Below are 16,411 nucleotides of genomic sequence, written 5' to 3'. Positions count from 1 at the left end.
GCGTCTGCCCCGGGCTGGCCGCTTCCTTCCGCCCCGCGCCCCCCGGGACCACCTCCCCGGCCCTCCCGCGCCCGCCCCCGCCGGCCCTCCCCGGGGTCCCCGAGCGCAAGCGCGCGCATCACCGCCTCGCACCCAGCGCCCGCCCCGCCCCGCCGAGGGGCCGCGCTTCCCGGCCACCAGGCTCCTCGGAGCAGGGGCAGGAGGTCGCGCAGCCGGAGAGGCCGCGGCAGGGCGGGCCCCGTGCTCTCGCCCCTGGCCCCGTGGCGCGGCCGCCGCCGCATGGGACCTGGCACCCTCCGGCCCCGAGCGCGCCGCCCCGCGAGTTTCCCTCGGGCCTTGGGTGACGCTTAGCTCGCGACCCCGAAACCAAGAGAGGCCTCTCTCTCCATTTCCAAGCTCGGAAAGCATCTTCTGAATGCACACATGCCAGAGCAGTCGCAGCCACAGGATTGCGGTGCAGCGTAAAGGTCCCGGTGACATGCACGCGCTGGTGTGACTGCGTGTGCAAGCCCCGCTGGAGATGACGCCCAAGGGCCTTCCGGGAAGCGGGAACCAAATGGCCCTTCTCTCTGCTTCCCTCCCCAGCCCCACCCCCTGATGGTCAGGCTTATCTCTGATTAAGAGATCGGCTTGTGGGCTTGTGCCGGGTGACAAGGCCCAGGAGTGGGAGAGGAAGTAGCCTCAAGGGGCGGGGGGTGTGCGGGGATCCAGCCTGCAGTGGAGTCTGAAGAGAAGTCTACTGGGGCACCCGGGGGGCTCTGTCCCTTAACCGTCTGCCTTCAGCTCAGGTCCTGATCCCAGGACCCTGGGATCAAGCCCCAGGTCAGGCCCCGTGCTCAGTGCGGAGCCTGCTTCTCCCCTCTCTCCCTCTGCCTCTCCCCTGCTGGCCTGTGCCCTGGCTCTCACGCTGTCAAATAAATAAACAAAATCCGTTAAAAGAAAACAAAGACAAGTCTACTTGAGAGCCAGGTTCATACTGCACCCCAGGTTGGATACTCCACCTTCTTCACGCCTCGCTGCCCAGCCGTAAGCTGAAGAATGTTGGAAGAGGCTGTAGGAGAACAAAGATAAGGAGGGAGTTCTACAGAGATGCCACGCAGTGGGAGGCAGGAATGCACTGCTAAATGCACCCAAAAGATGTTTCCTCCCTTCCTTCCCTCCTTCCTGAGTTGGAATTGAAATGCTTTAACAGGCAGTTGGCAAAGAACGTCATTCATCCTAAATAAGCAGTTTTTCCTGTGTTTGCTATTCATTAAAGTCTTGGAATTCCATGCCTCATGCACATTTCCATGTAGTTTGTCTTTATACATAAACATCAAAATGGATGCGGCCTATTACGTAAAGGTGTTAAACTGCAAAAACCTACCATGTGTTGTCGATTCACTAGAGAGAGCCCTGCACAGCTTCAAGTCAAATAAACTCGGCAGTACAAGTCACAAATAGTTTTGAAATGTCAATAATTATATTGGTAACAAAAGCACATTTTTAGGTTTCTGGGCAATGTACTCCTGAATTATTACCATTGCCAGGGCTCCCCACACTTGCTGCTGAAAAGAGACAAAGCATTCTCTCCGTCAGTGCACACCCTCTCCTGCACACGCCGCCGTGCAGTGACCCACGGGGAGAGGAAACCACCATGACTGCACATTGTTTAGCTCCCTAACCTCCAGCTGTGGGAACTGCTTCTTGGGCAACACAGTTGCCTGTCCTTTAACTCCCCTGGATGAATGGGCTCATTAAGGAGTTGCCCTAGAGGCCTTCTCTATTGGCTATTCTCCCGGACCCTAGTTGTCTTTCTCCACCCTATGGCTGGCCTGTCATTGCCATGGTCAACACGCCTTCTAAATATGACCAACCAAGTCCTCACCCCCTCTCATTGTGCACTCTGCCCCCTCCTGGAGGAGAACTTCCAGCGGTTGGGAGCAGTCATTCCAAGCATCCAGCTGAACCTGCACTTTTCACAAAGGCCACTCTTTCTTCGGGACACCACCAACCTCCTCCACCCCCACCCCCCACCCCTGGGATCCTAGGGAGGGAGGGTGGACCTAGTCAGCAGTTCGGATTCCTTGCTTTGCCTAAGGGCTGCTTCTTCCTCTGTTGGTAGGAAACCGTGAATTCTTTCATTGTTCCTCCTTACTGTGAAGCCTGACAGCCCAAATGGGAGACACAGCCTGGTCTGGGACCTAAGAGGGCTCTGTGGAGGGTGGGGAGAGATGGGTGCCTCAGGGTTTTCCATTTCCTGTAGGACAGGAATTCCCTTGTCCATATGTCTGTCCTGTGATGAGCATCTGACTTGAAGTCTCTTAAGGCAGGCATCCTGGGATTTGCTTTTAAGATTTTACAGATATAATTACTAGGATCCTGGCTTTTTGTGCCTTGGTTTCTCCTAAGAAAGGTGAACACATTTGAATTAAATAAAAGCTAAATTCAGGGACGCCTGAGTGGCTCAGTGGTTGAGCGTCTGCCTTTGGTTCAGGGTGTGATCCCCGGAGTCCCACACTGGGCTCCTCTCAGGGAGCCTGCTTCTCCCTCTACTTCTCTCTGTGTGTCTCTCATGAATGAATAAATAAAATTTAAAAAAAAAAAAAAAGCTAAGTTCAGATTTCCTATTGTGGCCCCCAAGACCATGGTGTACCTCCCTTTTCTCACAGTATGTCCACCCCATCTCTCTCCTGTTGTTTCTTTCTTGCTGCCTCTCCAACCAGATATCCCCTGCTACCAATGCCTTCTTTGTCTTTTTTCCTTTTTTGCCGCTCTTGAGCCCAACTGTAACCTTGGCACTATTTCCATCAGCTTCAGATGGGAGTCATTCATGAAGAAAACCTGGGACAACACTGAAGACCTCACCTTTTTCTGAATCCTCCCCTCCACCACCTTTCAGTGGCCAAGAGCATCCCAGACCACTTGCTAAGGCTCCCAGAATACTTTTTAAATTTATTTTATTTATTTTTAAGTAGGTTCCATGCCTATCATGGAGCCCAACATGGGGCTTGAACTCACGACCCTGAGATGAAGACCTGAGTTGAGCTCGAGTCAGATGCTTAACTAGCTAACTGGCTGAGCCACCCAGTTACCCCAGAATACTATTAAAAAAAAAAAAATACTGGGAAGCCTGGGTGGCTCAGCAGTTGTGCACCTGCCTTTGGCCCAGGGCATGGTCCTGGAGATCCGGGATCGAGTCCCACATCAGGCTCCCGGCATGGAGCCTGCTTCTCCCTCTGCCTGTATCTCTGCCCCCCTCTCTCTTTCTGTGTGTCTTTCATGAATAAATAAATAAAATATTTTTTAAAGATTACTAAGTGTCAATAGAAGTCACAAAAATTGTGGAATATTCTAAATGTTTACATTAAATAAATTGATCCCTAAGATATACTCATAAAACACTATAGTTGGACTGTTTCTGAAAGATAGCATCTAAAGTCTAAATACAGGTGCATTGTGAATTTGGGGTTCCAGTCAAAACCTTTATGTATTTCCCTTCGAAGAAACTTCTAGCCCAATTCTTCTTACCTAGCTTTTAACCAGCTACTGATACATTTGAGCAGCAAAGGCAGAGCGTTTGAGCCCCGCCCCGCCCCGCCCCACCCCCAGGCCAGGGCAGTCCTCTTCCCTCTCCCACCTCCCCAGTAATGCTGGGAGTAGAAAAGTGTTGATTCCTGCCTTTAGGTGTTCACCAATGACCAGATGGTGGCTGTTAACGTCATTCTTTTTAAAGCATGACTGGTTTTGCAACACCACACACGAGGATATTTTTAAATTAACCTAATTGTTTTTAGCTCTCTTTTTGAATTAATAAGTATTTTAGAATTGGCATCATTTGAAAGAAGAACAGCAGAATGTTGGTAACTACTGGAACTGGGTGATAGGTACTCAAGCAAACAATGTGCTGGTCTCTCTACTCTTGTGTGTATTTGAATTTTCTATAATAAAATAGAATAAGAACAAGTAAATATTCTTGATTCTATATTTGCTCTGAATACTAGTATTTAAAATATTCTGAATTTTCCTTAAAGTCAAGAAAACAACCTTTTAGTTCTTCCTATTTTCTGCTTTTTAAAAATTATCTTGCTTTGTGACTGTAAGTTTTTTTTAGTATAACCTGAGATATAAAACCTAGTTTATTAAATTATGACTTTTACATTAGAAATATTGTTTTAAAGCATTCAACTGTTGAAAAACATTTATTAAGACTTACTAAGGGGATCCCTGGGTGGCGCAGCGGTTTAGCGCCTGCCTTTGGCCCAGGGCGCGATCCTGGGGATCCAGGATTGAATCCCACGTCGGGCTCCCGGTGCGTGGAGCCTGCTTCTCCCTCTGCCTGTGTCTCTGCCTCTCTCTCTCTCTCTGTGTGACTATCATAAATAAATAAAACTTTAAAAAAAAAAAAAGGTAACTGATAGAAAATTAGGAAAAAAAAAAAAAGACTTACTAAGGTACAAACTACCAGTTATAAAATAAGCAAATCATCAGAATGTGAATATATAGTGTGATCGTTATAGGTAATAATACCGTGTTGCATATTTGAAAGTTGCTAAGAGAGAAGATCGTAGAATTCCTTATAAGAAAAAAAATTGGGGCGCCTGGGTGGCTCAGTGAGTTAAGCATCTGCCTTCCACTCGGTCATGATCCCAGGGTCCTGGGATCCAGCCCCACATCAAAAATAAAACAGCAAAAAAAAAAAAAAAAAAAAAGATTTACTAAATGCCCCACTGCAGATGCAGCAAGTGATATGCGAGAAGAAAAAATTAACCAACTTATTGGTAAGCATGGAGTAGAGCTATCTGTGAAGTCCCAAGGAAAGCTGGAAAGAAGCAGCATCCCATCTGTGTAAGGGGCAATCAGAAAGGTTTCTCAGAGATTAAGAAACTTGAATTAAGAATGAGAAACTCCTTGAAGAATGAAAGGAGTTTCACTAGACTGGGCAGGTGGGAGGAGGTGGAAGTGGAATTATTCCAAGAAGGTATTGTGTGCGTTTGGGTACCAAGGTAGGGGGCCAGCACACTCCAAGTATGCCAGATACCTCTGTATAAATCTGCAGTGTGTGCATTGGCACAGGGGGTGGCAAGGACAGTGGAAGGGACCCACCAAGATAAAGTTAGACGGGTGGGCAAAGGCCAACTTATGAAGAACCTCAGAAACCATGCTAAGAAGTCCAGGCTTTAGTAAGTCTAGGAGATGGCTCAGGACTCTGCATTTTAGCGAGTACTTGACATGATTTCAATGCAGGTGGTCCAGAGATCTCACTGTGAGAACTATGACTCAGAGGGCTTCAGGGGCAAACAGACTTGAGTTCTGGTTTTATTCTGCCTTGTACTGGCTGTGTGATTTGTCGCAGGCTACCTATGCCTAAATCTCAAATTTCTCACATATAAAATGGGAATAATAAAGATACTTGCTTCCTAAGGTTGCTGTAAGGATTAAATGAGCTACTTAGCACAGGACCTGGAACATTAGAAGGGCTCAAAATGTATTTGTTGCTATTGTTATTTTGCTTAAAAAGTTAACCTTGGCTGCCCTGTGGTGGGCAAATGGAATGTGAAGAAAGTGACAGAAGACCTATATTTATAAAATGTCAGGCATGATAGTAGTACCAAAAGACACATAAAGAAGTACCAAAGACATAAAGATTGAAACCCTCACATACAAAGTGGACTAAGAGTTATACTGATAAGAGTTATCAGGGCCACTAAGTATAGTTGTGCAGGTTGTGCACTGCACCACAACACTGCATCCAAAAAGGTACCATTTCCATTTCAGACATCATAGATTTGCATATTTATTATAATAATTTTTTAGAGATGACAAGCATCTTGTTTTAATTAAATGAGTATAATACAACAATTTTTCAACGTATGGAAATAAAGTGCCTTGACGAGGAAATGGCAGATTGCTATATTTATAGGTCCAAGGAATCACGTTTTCTGGTATCCACACCCTTGTGTAGTCTACTGCCACATTAACTCTGAGCTTGGCTTTAGCCATTGGGACATGAGAAAATATGACACAAGCAGAGCTTGCAAAATTCCCAATTAGAGCCAGCATGCCGGTGATTTTCCTTTTTTCTTTTTTAAAGATTTATTTATTCATTTATGATAGACATAGAGAGAGAGAGAGAGAGAGGTGGAGACACAGGAGGAGGGAGAAGCAGGCTCCATGCCGGGAGCCCGACGTGGGACTTGATCCCAGGACTCCAGGATCGCGCCCTGGGCCAAAGGCAGGGGCCAAACCGCTGAGCCACCCAGGGATCCCCTGTCTGATTTTCTAGAGCCTTCCTTCATCATCAAAAGATGACAGCTGCTGACCTAAAACAGTTATAGGCACCACATCTTCATTCAGAGGAGGAAGGAAAGAAGAGATGGAGGCGATGCCACCCACAGCTTCTTTTCTTAGAAAAGTAAAAATTTTTCAGCAACATTTGAACAGACTTTTATTTGTATCTTTGACCAGATCTGTGTCATATGGCCATTCTTAGCTGCAAAGGAGCTGTGGAATATTTAGTTTTCTCAGTCTCTGTAGTAAAACACGACAAGTGAATAGGAGTTTGGGAAAGGTTGCTGGGTTGGGTAAGTAGCAGCATCTGTCACAGAACCTTTTCTTTTTTTTTTTTTTAAAGATTTTATTTATTGATTCATGAGAGACAGAGAAAGAGAGAGGCAGAGACACAGGCAGAGGGAGAAGCAGGCTCCATGCAGGGAGCCCGATGCAGGACTCTATCCCAGGACCCCGGGGATCACGCCCTGAGCTGAAGGCAGACGCTCAACCACTGAGCCCCCCAGGTGACCCTGTCACAGAACTTTTAATCATGGATCCCACATGCAGCCATTCTCCTCTGAGTAGCACAAGGGCATACAATGTGGAAACATAAGACACTTTACTATTTTTTAAGTATGATGCATGAAAACTCTTTAAACCTAGTTAATGATCTTTGAGACCAGGCTCAATTCATTTCTATTGAACATTCATAATAATGCCTCTACAGAGAAATCAGAAAGTAAATCAAAAGTGCTCCTGACTGGGAGGAGAGGAGCCTAAATTATCCATCACCAACTCCTAAGTGAGTGACTATTAAAGCTTATGGACTGAGACCCATTAGTGAGAATTTTATTTTACATCATAATCCAGGATACACATGCACACATACATGTGTGTTTCATAAACATAGTACTTATCCTTATTTCATGGGACATCCTAATATTTCTATCAAATTTAAAGTCTTCTCTCTTTTTTTTTTTAAGATTTTATTTATTTGACACAGCGAGAGAGAAGGAGAGAGAGAGAGAGAGAGCATGAGCAGGGGGAGAGGAAGAAGCAGGCTCCCCGTAAGCGGGAAGCTCAATGCCGGGCTTGATCCCAGGACCTGATCGAGGGATCATGACTTGAGCAGAAGGCAGATGCTTAACCTGCTGAGTCACCCAGCAGGGTGCCTCTAAATTCTTTTTAAGAATTGGTTATGACCCACCAAATTAATTGCATTACCCACTAATTAATTGGCCATGATCTGTAATTTGAAAAGCACTATGATAATCTGAGGCCAGGAACATTTTTCTAGCCGAAGGGAATAGCAGATGCAAAGGCCTTGAGTTTGGACCTAAGGCCTGCAAGGCTACAGCCTAGTGGATGGAATGAGGTGGGAAACATCAGCAGGGGTCTGTCATGAAGTCTGCAGGCCACAGCAGGAAGTTTGGGATTTATTTTTTCCCCCATGGTTTTAAGCAGGAGAGTGACATGATATGATCTATTTTCTAAAATAGTTTCTCCTGACCTCATGCTCAGTCCAAGGATGATTCCAGAATGACCTAATTTTCTCTAAATTTAACACAAGTCTGAGATGACTTTAAGACCCTTCTTAAAAAAAAAAAAAAAAAAAAAAGACCCTCCTTAGAGGATACTCTTAGTCTCCCCATATTTGTTCAGTTAACTTCATTTCCTGGTTCCTTTCCCTACACATGGGCTCCTGCTCTCTGCTGAGCTCCTTTGAAGACCAGTCTTACAGGAACTCTGAAGTTTTAAAATTCTCTTTCTATCAAGTTCAGTACCTTTCTTGCCTTTTGTCACTAAATATCCACATATTTGCTGGCCGCCCCATCCTACTGACTGGAGTCCTGCAGACACAGATTTTTTTTTTTTTTTTCTGATTTGCAATGTTGACATTTGGAAGGACATCTCTAAGTTTTGGCAATGGGCTCCTTGCAGCTTGAAAGTATGTCTTCTATCCCAGCGGGGATCTCTGTGTTTGCTAGTCTACTGTGGCGCCTGCTGTGGGGAGCTGCCACAAGTGGTTTGAGTCCAGGCTGAAAAGGAAGCTGGGAGGGGAGCACAGAACAAGAGGTGGGCAGATTTCCCAGGGCCTAGGACTCCTTCTTGGCCCATCCCCAGGAGATGAGTTCCAGCTGCTTTTCTTTTCTTAATCTTTCTCCTCTCCCCTGCCTCCTTTCCAGCTGGGCCCCCAATCCCTCCCTCCTCTGGCCAACCCCCAAGCCGTACAAAGATTCGAGTGGAAAACATCACTGTTGAAAGGAAGGAGTCCAGGGCCTGGGAGGCTGAAAACAAGAGGAGGGAGCCTCTCCTCAAAGCTGTGTTCCATGGACCTACCACCTCTTGTCTAGGTAAAGACAAGGGGATGCAGCAAACAGTCAAATGTGTTTTCTTTTGGCCAGTTAGCCCCCTTACCTCCCACCGCCCCCACTTTCCCACCCCACACTCAGGACTTTCCCCAAGCTCCTGGAGAGCATCGGACCAGATTTCTTTTACTTGTGGTTTCCAAAATAGACACTTTCAAGGCCTGGGGGTAAAGATGCTTTTAGGAAAGAGATGGAGGAGGGAGAGAAGGAGGAAAAGAAGTCGCTTTGAAAAGTGGAGAGCTGGTGAGTCAGGAAATTGTAATGGTTAAGGGCAGAAGCCCCATCCAGATTCACATCAAACATGGTTTACCACCCTGTCTCTACCACTTATTCACTTTGTCAATTAAAGTTGGCTATTTTAACCTCTCTGAGCCTCTATGTCCTCACCTGTAAAATGGGCATACTTGTACTCAGCTTTCAAGGCTGAGAATTGGGATTCTTAACGTAATTAGTATCTCCACTAGTAAGTACTTGATAAATGGAGTGTCATTATAATTAACATCCTTCGTGTAAAAAGAGCATTGGAATAGAAGTGGGCCATATCCACTGAAGAAAAGAACAATAGATTAACTACTGAGGAGCTTCAGAAACATGAGCTATAAGTTTAATACTATATGTATCTTTAAAAATCAGATCTGGTCATTTCCGACAGGCTCTCATGTCTCCTATCAGCCACAAGCTTTATATATGTGTGGAGTAGGAAAGATGAGTAGATGTTTTTCCCCATTTCACAGATGAATTGAGGCCCAGGAAGTTACGAGACCATGAATGGAAAAGCCCTGCAGACTGCAACATAGCACACAAAAACAAGATTGGATCTGGGTTTTTCTTGTCCCACAAACTGATGAGCAATGGGACAGTGCCCAGAACTTTAGTATCCCAAGTCTGTCTTCAGTGTTTTCTGCCCTGGATCTCAAAAGAAGGAAAAGTCAAAAGAAGGCTAGCAGATGGAGAGAGACAGTCCCAAGTTCAGGCAGAAGGAGGCAGGTATGAGTTTGTGGATTGATGTGTTTGCATCCACAAGCCCGGGAGGGCTGGCAGAGGCAGTTGGGCTGAGGCCAGTGTGGTGTTCCCAGAAGTAGCGCCTGAAGATTGCAGCCCTAGTGATAATAGGTATAAAGTGGGAGCTCAACATAATCTGAACACAAAGCAAATTAAACAGAAATATTTTCCCAGTGAAAATGCTTTTGAAGGGAAGTCAAGCTCAGAAACAGAGAAAGCAATGGCACAGTATTAGGAGTGAGTTTTATAAACTGACACCTACAGGGTCTGGCTCTCCCCTTGCAAGCCCTGGGAATGATGGCTTGGATTTCACACAGGAAGAACACATACCTGGTTCTGGATCCCAATCAGTGACTTCGCCAATAAGAACCAAGAGAAAGCACACTGAGGGTAGGTTATCAGCTGAAAATAAATATAAATCAGAAACCAGACTTGCACAAAATTATGCAAGCTGTACACCTGGTCCTATATTCTCTTTGGAATAGGTTTCTGAACACCGCTTTTCTTTTTCCTTTTTTTCCCCCAATCTCAATCTGCTCTTCTAGTATATCCTTCTGAACCTTTGTTAAACCTGATGTTTCCTTTAAGCTAACCAGCTATTTGGATATAAGGACCTTCAACTCCTCATATCCCAAAGTAGAAAACAGAACTCATCGCTCTCTCAAAAAACACATCCTCCCTCCTGTATTCCATATCTCAGGCATGGCACCCCCATCCACCCAGTCACCCAGATGGGAAATTGGGGTGTTCTCTGTGGGTGATTTCCCTCAGGTTAACTAACCTCTCTATCAAATTTTCTCCAATCTTTACCATTCTCTCCGTCTCTCCTTGCCTCCTTCATTCTGTCCCGGATTGTGGCAGGATTTCTTCTCCTTTGGTGCCAGTGGTTCTTGCTCATGCAACTTCAAGGAATGAAGAGGTAGATCAGCAAAGCAGTTTATTGAGCGATAGTAAAGTGATTGTAGAAAGCTCCTGCAAAGGGAGGAGGCCCGAGGGGGTTCCCACTGGATTTTCTAAGTCTAGGGGGTTTTATGGGCTTGTGGACAACTGTTTAAATCTGATTGACCCTCCCTGCACCGGTCATCCAATCAGGTTTTTGTCACCCATGTATCACGTGGGAAAGGGTGGAGGGCTCCCTCCAGGGTGGTGTAAAATCCTTTTAAGGGTGGTTTCCTCTTAGGGCATAGGAGGTGGGAGGGTGGGGGGCTGGGGCTTGGGCCTTGTCCCTGCCTGCCTTTCTTCCAACTATCCTTCATCACTATCCTCATCCACCCAGATAGCTAAGAGCAATACAGGCTCCAAACCTCAGCACTTTGCCCCTGTCTAGGATTCCCACCTGAGCCTGCAGTAACAAGCTACTTGGCACGGAGCCTCCCGGGCCCCTAAAGTTCCCCACAGACCAATGCTGAGGGCCAAGGGAAGGAAAGGCTTTGAGACCCCCTAGGAAAAGGAACTGAGGAGATAGGCAAAGGTGCTATCAGGGACCTGATAGAAGACCAGGCACAGTTGTCCAGGCTACCTGGCCCTACTCTGCAGCCTCTGAGCACTTCTAGCCTTTTTTAAAGGGTGGAGTTATATGATTTAAATACATTCACATGGGATCCCTAGGTGGCGCAGCGGTTTGGCGCTGCCTTCGGCCTAGGGCGCGATCCTGGAGACCCGGGATCGAATCCCACATCGGGCTCCCAGTGCATGGAGCCTGCTTCTCCCTCTGCCTGTGTCTCTGCCTCTCTCTCTCTCTCTCTCTCTCTCTCTCTGTGACTATCATAAATAAATAAAAATTTAAAAAAAAATAAATAAATACATTCACATGCTGGTACAAGCATCACCACCAACTCTTTCCAGAACTTCTCCATCTCCACAAACTTAAACTCTGTGGCCATTAAACACTAATTCCTCACTCTCCTTCTCTCAACCCTTAGCAACCACCATTCTATTCCTCATCCCTATGAATTTGACTATTCTAGGTACTTCATCTAAGTGGAACCACATTATTTCTCCTTTTGTGTCTGGCTTATTTCACATAGAATAATTCCTTCAAGATTCATCCATGCTGGGATGCCTGGGTGGTTCAGCGGTTGAGCATCTGCCTTCAGCTCAAGGCGTAATCCCAGTCCTGGGATCGAGTCCCACATCGGGCTCCCTGTGAGGAGCCTACTTCTCCCTCTGCCTGTGTCTCTGCCTCTCTCTGTGTGTGTCTCTCATGAATAAATAAATAAAATATTAAAAAAAATTCATCCATGCTGTAGCATGTGTCAGACTTTCTTTTTAAGGCTAAATAATATATTCCATGTATGCCTAGACCACATTTTGTTTATCTACTCATCCATCAGTGGACACTTGGGTGGTTTCCACTCTGGCTAGTGTGAATAATGCTGCTATATACATTGGACATGGTTCTCTTTCAATTCTTTTGGGTATATAACTCAGAAGTACAATTGTTGAATTATACGGTATAATTGCCTTTTAATTTCTTATTTCTCCAATAAGACCGTGAACTCTTAAGAAGACTGAGTCTTGACACAAATACTTGTTGAATAACTGATCATTAACTCGAGCCAAACAATTTTTTCTAAGAGATAAAGTTACAAAGATAAAGGATTGGGAGGGCAAGAGGGGTGGAGGCCTTCAAAAGGTTCAGATCCCAGCTAAATTTACAAAGCTTTCATTAAGATCTTCAACTGATGAGAAGATGGGAAGAAAGTTCCTAGGGAGGTTTTATCACTAGCAGTTAAGATCACAGGCCCTGAAGCCAGCTACCACTGGTTCCATAGTCTAGCTCTGTTATTTCCTAGCTTGGAGAGCTTTGGCACCTTAACCTTTCTCTGTAAAATGGGGATATTGTAATGGTTAGTTCATAGCGTTGTCGTGAGGTTCAAACACACGGAACACTTAGTGCCTAGCACAGAGTATGCTCTCAATAAATTCTGGCATTATTAACAAAATCAGAATTGAATTAGAGTATGGGTGAGGTTTGGAATATCTCGAGAAAGTACTGATTTCACTGGGGCTTCCACTTACACATAATCCATTTGGTTAGGAAAGTAGTTAACATTTGTTTTAAGTAGGTATTTTGTGTTGAGCCTGATAATTATTATTATTATGTGCTATGATTATAGATTATTTACATTTCAGAGGTACAGAAAATGAGATGCAGAGATGTTCAATCACTTAGCCATGAGTGCATGTTTACCAAGCGCCTGAGCATAGTTTTAAATCTAATCTCAAAGGAAAGTGGTCAAAGGGTGAAGTTGAGGGATGATACAAGCCTGCTGCCTTCAGAAGAGATGCTAGGGTGAGAGTGGGAGCCTTCAAGGGGTGGGGGAAAGCCCTGTGAACCATTCTTATGCAGGGGAGGGGAGCTACTAACTCCCAGGACAGCACTTTACTGGGCCTGTTACCAGCCCATGTGCTGACTAGCCCCCAGCTCCTCATCCGCCAACTACACCTACCCTAACACTCAGGGGCAGGCATTGGGACCTTATGGTCTTATGGCAGAGATGGCTACTTGCTATCCCTGTATTCTTTTTTCCTTTCCTTCTTGGTAATCCAACTGTGGTTTCTATCTGGGCACAAGAGCCCCTAGAATCAGGACTATTCTTGCCCTGGTGCATCTTCATCTGGAGCTGTTTTATGTGGGAATGAGATGAACTTTACCTTGCTTAAACTACCATTAGTTTAGATTTTCTGTCACATTTTCTGTTAACCGAGTTAATACTCATGCCCTCTGTTTAGTAGAATCCCGCCTCTGGTAGCATATACCTGGGCCTTCCTGTGCTCAGACCCAGGTTTAAGGGACCAATGTCCTGAAACTGCACTCCCACCCGTTCCTCTACCACCCATTGGGAGAGGAGAGCATAGACTTAGTTTCCAAAATTACATCTTCACCTTCTGCATCTTTCAGTATCTTCTTTTAAACAAAGACTAGTAGCCGCGGGATCAACAGCTTTATCAGTCTGTCAAGTTAGCAGAAAAATAAAACATTGTTTTCCCGGTGCCATGTCTATTAGAAAAGAAACCAACTATCAAAACCCAATCACTCTAGCTCTGTTGATTGAATAGTGATATATTATTCATAAAACTGAAAAAAATTTTGATAAAGGAGTATAATTCTTTCAGCTTTTTTTTCTGATTTTCTACTTGGAAAATACATGTAATTTGTTTGAGGAGCCAATTGTTATAGACAATCCTGTAACCATTTGTTTATGCATTTATTCATAATTCATTCCAAATATAGTCATTCATTCTTTAATTCAAAAATATTTGTTAGTATTTCAGGGATGTGTGGGTGGCTCAGGGTTGAGCATCTGCCTTTGGCTCAGGGCTTGATCCTTCAGTCTTGGGATCAAGTTCCACATCAGGCTCCCCGCAGGGAGCCTGCTTCTCCTTCTGCCTCTGTGTCTCTCATGAATAAATAAAATCTTTTCAAAAATACTTGCTAGTATTTCAAAGTGGAAAGTTAAAAACAACAACAACAACAACAACAACTAAAAACTTAAGTAGAAGGGCACCTGGGTGGCTCAGTTGGTTAAATGTCTGCCTTCATCTCAGGTCATGATACTGGGTCCTGGGATTGAGCCCCAATTCGGGCTCCCTGCTCAGGGGGGAGTCTGCTTCTCCCTCTCTCTGTGTGCCGCTCTCCTTGCTTGTGCAGACTCCCTGTCTCTGTCAAATAAACAAAATATTTTTTAAAATAAAATAGGTAAAAACTTAAGTAGAACTTCTTTGCTCATCCAGGTAGGTACTTGAGGAACAAAAATGCAGAAACTTCACCCCTGGTAGTCCAGTTAGTTGAGAAGAGAAAAATAATACCCAGGAAGGAACTAGAGCTTATATCCAGACTGGACTGAGACTCTCCTGCTACGAGCTGGTCCAAATATAGGGCACATTTTACATACATGAATATGAAGGCTCCATTAAAATAAAGTGTCTGCCCCTGGGGAGAAAGAAAGAGGGCCAAGGGGTTAGGCTGCAGGGACAAGCCTCCAGAGACTCACCTCCAAAGTGCCTATCTTGCCAAAAATTCTTGGCCAGTTTAGTGTCTCATGCTTCTAACATCCCCCCTCCTAGAAGCCCATTCCACCTCCTCCAGGTAGACGGCAAGCCACTAGGTGCCTTGGACTCTAAAGCATAAAATTAGATGCATCAGGGGAGGGTTGGCTAAATAATTTCTAAAATCCCCCAAGAATGAATGATCAAAAATTCACAAGAATGACTATCATTAATTTGAGCGCTTACAAATATATCAGATATTTTATACACTTTGTTTCATTTGATTCTTGTAACTGTGAGAGATACATACTTTCATTACATTCATTTTACAGATAAAAAATAGAGACGTGGAAAACTCAATATCATGGTCATAAGGTCATAGATAAACCTCAGAACCCTGGACTATCACTTTTTTTTTTTTTAAGATTTATTTATTATTTATTCATAGAGACACAGAGAGAGAGCGAGAGACAGAGAGGCAGAGACAGAGACAGAGAGAGGCAGAGACACAGGCAGAGGGAGAAGCAGGCTCCACCCAGGGAGCCCTACCTAGGACACAACCGGTTCCGGGATCAGGCCCTGGGCTGAAGGCGGGGCTAAACCGCTGAGCCACCCAGGCTGCCCCAGACTTATTCTTAAAGCCTATGTGTTAAAGACAGGTGCCACCTGCTAAGCAGCTTTTTCCACCTCTGTCTCATGGCATTTGGTAGCCCCTACACCACGTTTACCCATTCTCCTTGGTGTATAATCATTTATATAAATGTCTTTCCAAAACAGGAGTTCCTCGGAAGAAGGAACAGGTCTTAATCATTTTTGTAACACTGTCTGCTTAGAACATAGGACCTGGCACACAAAAACTTAACAGTCACCAAAAACTTAACAATCACAAGCATGTGATTGTTGTGTACATGAAGATTTTGTGCCTTTCTCCTGCTCTGCCATGTTATCATTAAAGAATAGGTCTCTGAATAGAACACACTCTTCATATTTACTGAGCACTTCCTAAAAGCCAAGTGCTGCTAGGTCCTTTAAAGTATACAAAGATAATTAAGAGACAGTTGCTATCCTTCTGGAGCCTACAGTTTACAAGATAAGATGGACACATAAACAAATGAGTTGGCTGCAAAGCTGACTGCCATGGGAGGTAAAGCAGAAACATAAATATAACATGTTGTTGAGTGTGATGCCATTTTTTATAAAGATTTTTTTTTAAAGATTTTATTTATTCATGAGAGACAGAGAGAGAGGCAGGCTGGACACAGGCTGGAAAGGAGCCTGATGCGGGACTCAATCCCAGGACTCCGGGATCACGACCTAAGCCAAAGGTAGATGCTCAACCTCTGAGCCACCCAGGCGTCCCTGTGACGCCATTGATTGGCAGATGTATCATTATTTTAAGTATTAGTAAAAAAGAAAAATTGCTGCTAACTAACCTACACACATCACTGTTTTTTGAAGATGCATCCTTGTTTCAGAGATGTTATAAATGCTTTTAAAATGTGCCTCTTGGGGCAGCCCTGGTGGTGCAGCGGTTTGGCGCCTGCCTTCAGCCCGTGGCGTGACCCCGGAGACCTGGGATCGAGTCCCACGTCGGGCTCCCTGCGTGGAGCCTGCTTCTCCCTCTGCCTGTGTCTCTGCCTTTCTCTCTGTGTGTCTCTATGAATAAACAAATAAAATCTTAAAAAAAAAATGTGCCTCTTGAAGGAAGTACTACCGATACAAGTAACAACATGGATGAACCTTGGAAACACTATCTTATGTAAAAGAAGCCAGTCTCTAAAGACCACATGTAGTGT

This window comes from Canis lupus, chromosome 32 (genome assembly GCF_011100685.1).
Source record: "Canis lupus familiaris isolate Mischka breed German Shepherd chromosome 32, alternate assembly UU_Cfam_GSD_1.0, whole genome shotgun sequence".
Classification (NCBI taxonomy): Eukaryota; Metazoa; Chordata; class Mammalia; order Carnivora; family Canidae; genus Canis; species Canis lupus.
The sequence above is the reverse complement of the archived record's forward strand: the minus strand, read 5'-3'. Positions refer to the sequence as shown.